At 44.1% G+C, this 4832-nt stretch overlaps 1 long non-coding RNA gene across 1 annotated transcript; it reads right to left on the reverse strand.

The window, feature by feature from the left end:
- Positions 1 to 462: 462 nt before the first annotated feature.
- LOC139433502 (uncharacterized) lies at positions 463 to 2539 on the reverse strand. The gene is made up of 3 exons (XR_011642954.1): positions 2376 to 2539; positions 1180 to 1233; positions 463 to 565 (listed from the first exon to the last, which is right to left on the reverse strand). It is a non-coding gene; the product is annotated as an uncharacterized lncRNA (long non-coding RNA).
- Positions 2540 to 4832: the final 2293 nt, after the last annotated feature.

The following is a 4832-nucleotide window of genomic DNA, read 5'->3' on the forward strand; positions in this document are numbered from 1 at the left end:
CTCTCTCTCGCCTCTCTCTCTCTCTCTCTCTCTCTCTCTCTCTCTCTCTCTCTCTCTCAGAGAGTGGGCAGTGAAGTCGCCCCCAGCTCCATCGTAATAGTCTGCTTAGTCATATGGGGCGGTTGAATTTCCGTAACCTACGGCAAACTAAGAGATTCCACATTGAAGACTTATTTCAGAAGTCACCCATCGAGACACACTGCATTGCCCACATCATCTCAACCAAGTTCAGGAGCTACGTTGCATCTGTATTCAGGTAAACAATGAAAGCTGTTGAATATTCATAACATATGAAGGTATTACAATGCTGTGAACAACACAATCAGTCTGACTCCATTGCGTCGGGTAGACGAGTCGGTGCTAGTGGATGGTATGCCCTCTGCTGGTCGTAACAGGTACTTCACTCCCTTTTAGAAACACTTCATAATACACTTTATTTCTATCGCGTGTCATCACCTCAGTGAGGCCTGTTCCCATCAGATGTAGACGGCTGCTCTTCAGGCTCCTTACTTCTCTGTCCGGGTCTTGACTGACGAGAGATGCACTGACCGTCTAACTTTCAGCCCTAATGAGTGGCGTAGAAAGAGAAGTGTGATAAGTGTTTAATCTTTTGTTTACCCACACCGTTCACATCTACCTCTTTTGGACAAGTCTTCAACACATTGAAAGCAACCATCATATGTAATCCCAGTCCAGTGTGATTCTAAAGACATCAGCATTTCACACCAACGCGGTTCCCGCTCCGTGCTTGTGCTCTTCTGGTTCGGAACCGGTTCTTCTCTTCAGCCCACGTTTAGTTCACACCGCCCAGAGCCCGACTTGTGCTGCGTCATGACGTCACCGTTAACGTCGCTGATTTTCTCCCCAACGGCGCAGTGTGGCCAACTCGGCGACTTTCCAAACCCTCCGGCTACTTTCTTTTGTCAAAAGCAACTAGCGACAAATACAGCTACTTTTTCTGACGTTTGGCGAATGGGACGTGATAGCACGTTACGCTACATGATACATGCATACAAAAGTATCAAAGTAAAAAAATATATACAATTGACAAAATAAACATCCTGCGTTGTGTTACGCAGCATCCGTAGTTCAACTATACATTTATTTAATAATGCGGTCTTTATTAAACCTGTTTGTTTGTTCCTTTTCATTTATTTTAAGACTTTTGTTTTTCCTCACCTTTAACATCCGTCTCTTGGTTTGGATCTGGAGTTTGCCAATTCATCTGTAATTCTAAAAACATTAGTTATTATTCACAGAACAATATCAATAAAAAAACATATTAGTATAAAAACATGTATGTACACACAACCAGGGGCGCCGCCTGGGATTTTGGGCCCCATGAAAATATATCACATTGGGCCCCACCACCAGGCCCATGCCACTTTGTTTATAAATTACCTCGAGTGCCGTACTAAATGGTCTAGCGGTCCGTATACGGCCCGGGGGCCCGAGGTTCCCCACCCCTGCTTTAATATAATAACATTAGTATTAATATCATAACGAAAATGTCGCTGATTAACATTTTGTTTACAGACTGATCACTCAACGCTTCAAACGGTCCATCATCCTAAATAGACTAAAATCAGTTTTTTGTTTTATATAGATCATTGGCTGTGTGGGAAAATACTGTGTTTGAAATGTATATTAAATTAGATGTTAGCTTTTTGTTATATATATATTTTGTATTCCAGTCTCCCTACAGATATGTGGCATGTCATTCAACACAATGCTGCTCACCTCCTTCAGTTGGGAGAAAAGCTGGTGCAGGTTCAGCCTCATGGGGGGACAGGGCTGCTGAGCCTAGAGATGGATCTGTGGGTCCTGGCACCAGGGGGGGGGGACAACTGATTTAGTATGAATAGCTGCTAAAAATGTGCCTGCATTTATTAAAGGTAGGGAGGTAAGAATGGAGAAACCAGCTCGAGCGCGCTAGTATTTGAAAATACACAACCGAAACAAATCTGTCCCTTCCTTCAGACTTCCTCACAGAGCCCCTCCCCCAACACACACGAACGAGCACATGACCAATGAGGGCACGAGATAAGTTTGTGCCATAGAGGTGTGTGCCCAGATGGGAGGCTGACAGGCAGGTAGGCCATCCACTTACTTTAGCCAGCGCCACGGCTTCCACTGATGAATTTTGTATTTGTTGTCAAAACATTTAATATATTCATTGCTATCGGGATGTTAAGAGCATTCCATGGAATATAACGTGTTTCTGAAGTGAATTACCTACCATACCTTTAAATGTCAGCTAAAAGAGCAGTGAAATGAAAGACCTCTGAATTGTCTGTAAAGATATTAACAGCACTTAATGTCAGCTTAGTAAACAAAAACACATTAGCTCACAGACTAACTTCCACCACACCCACCTTTTCTTGTGAAAAACTGGGTGACATGCTGTCGCCCTTTAGTCCCTCTCTCTTGTCTTTCTCTCCTTTCTCTTCTTTTCTTAGAGCCTGACTTTGTTGGTCGTTGAAACATGGTACTACACAGTATGTATGCTAAGTACTAGCATCCCTCCTCACATGCTTTCACTCTCTGCAAGTGCAAGTGCCGGTGCCGCACCGCGTTTGGAGGCAGGACCAAACCATTACATGTAAATAGAAGGGGGTGTACAGAGGCTTTGGGTAATTAACTTTTGGAAGAAAATAAGTTAAATGAATCGTAAGTTTAGTGAGTTATTTATCAATATAACGTTCTATTAATGTTAATTATTGAGGATTGATGAAAGGTTACTTACATTATTTGTCTTAATGTTCTAAACATTTTGGGCCCCCTGTCAGTCACGGGCCCTTAGAATCGTCCTAACTTTTCACCCCCTTACGGCGCCCCTGCACACAACAGACAAACACTGAATGTCCTCTTCCAACATGAGTACCGTGATAACAAAGGTATCCCACTGCAGCTGTGAACATGACAGGATGTGAGATTAAGAGCATCAGGACTGTTATGAAGTGACGGGGAAGGGGGTAGCAATAAAGATTACACCATTAAACTGTTACACGACATAACAGAAATAATATCGATAGCAGCGTCCCTAGCAACCACCTTGGTAACAATGAAAACGTTGAATGGACACCATTTCCTGAAGTAATCTTCGTAATAACTAGCAAATTAAAGATCATGTGCATCCACTGCACACATAATCTGAAATAACAACTCATATTTCTTGCATTAAATGACATCAAAACGCATTTTAATGGCCAAACTAACCTTAAAATAGGCATTTTCCACCCAGAATAAAACGAAGGTCGGCCATGTTTTTTTTTTCTGCGGGGAGAAATGTGAAGATCACGTGACAGACGCCAGCCATTTTGAGTGGTGAAAAAAACGTAGGGATCTTACAATTTCAGAGGCGCTTTTGTAGAAATACTACGTCCTACGTCGTGGACCAACGTAGTTATTACACGTTTTTTTTGTGAGACTGGGGAGATTTGTCACATTTTTCCTGGGCGTAACCCAGACTCCACTCTGCTGCTCATCCCACAAAGGCTTGTTCCTCCCAAGGTGGCACCATTGGAAAGGTGAGATAGCAGGCTTTCCAACAGTATAAGACTTATTGCAAAAAAGCGTTGTTACAACAAAGACATTATCTACCAAACACAAACGTCCTTACTTGTTGTGTTAAGTATTTACACGAGGAATTAGCTTTGGTGTAAGTGCTGCATTCAGAGACACAGAGAGAAGAACACATTACCAAACATTAATGAAGACAATATTTACACAAATATAATAATGTGGGGACTGAATGCAGTAAAATATAATAAAGTGACAATATACAGTATTTAAGTGGAGAGTGGAAAGACCCCCATCACCCCAGCCACGAACTGTTCAGTCTGCTGCCGTCTGGCGCTACGCAGCATCCGGACAAGAACCACCAGACTCCGAGACAGCTTCATCCCGCAGGCGATAAGACTGTTAACCACCTGAAACAATCTCACAACATTCATAGTACTTAGTAATTATTTATCTAATATATCATTCCAATAACTTGTATAAAGACTCATATTGCACTATTCCACTTTTTAAAACTATTTCTTTTAATATATACTTTAATATTGTCTGCTTATCTGTATTATTGTGTTGCATTGTTAGAGAAGCCTCCATCCATCCATCCATCTTCTCCCGCTTATCCGTGGTCGGGTCGCGGGGGTAGCAGTTCCAGCAGAGAGCCCCAAACTTTCTTTTCCCTGGCGACATCAACCAGCTCTGACTGGGGGGTCCCAAGGCGCTCCCAGGCCAGCGAAGAGATATAATCCCTCCACCTGGTCCTAGGTCTACCCCTTGGTCTCTTCCCAGCTGGACGTGCCTGGAACACCTCCCTAGGGAGGCGCCCAGGTGGCATCCTAACTAGGTGCCCGAACCACCTCAACTGGCTTCTTTCGACGCGAAGGAGGAGCGGCTCAACTCCGAGTCCCTCCCTGATGACCGAACTTCTCACCTTATCTCTAAGGGAGACACCAGCCACCCGGCGGAGGAAACCCATCTCGGCCGCTTGTATCCGCGATCTCGTTCTTTCGGTCATGACCCATCCTTCATGACCATAGGTGAGGGTAGGAACGAAAATGGCCCGGTAGACAGAGAGCTTTGCCTTCCGGCTCAGCTCCCTTTTCGTCACAACGGTGCGGTAAAGCGACTGCAATACCGCTCCCGCTGCTCCGATTCTCCGGCCCATCTCACGCTCCATTGATCCCTCACTCGAGAACAAGACCCCGAGATACTTGAACTCCTTCACTTGGGGTAAGGACTCATTCCCTACTTGGAGAAGCCTGTGACGTAAGATTGTCTCTGTAGCTATGTTGGTTTGACAATAAAGAACCTTGAGC

Source organism: Pseudochaenichthys georgianus, unplaced genomic scaffold, assembly GCF_902827115.2.
Source record: "Pseudochaenichthys georgianus unplaced genomic scaffold, fPseGeo1.2 scaffold_531_arrow_ctg1, whole genome shotgun sequence".
NCBI lineage: Eukaryota > Metazoa > Chordata > Actinopteri > Perciformes > Channichthyidae > Pseudochaenichthys > Pseudochaenichthys georgianus.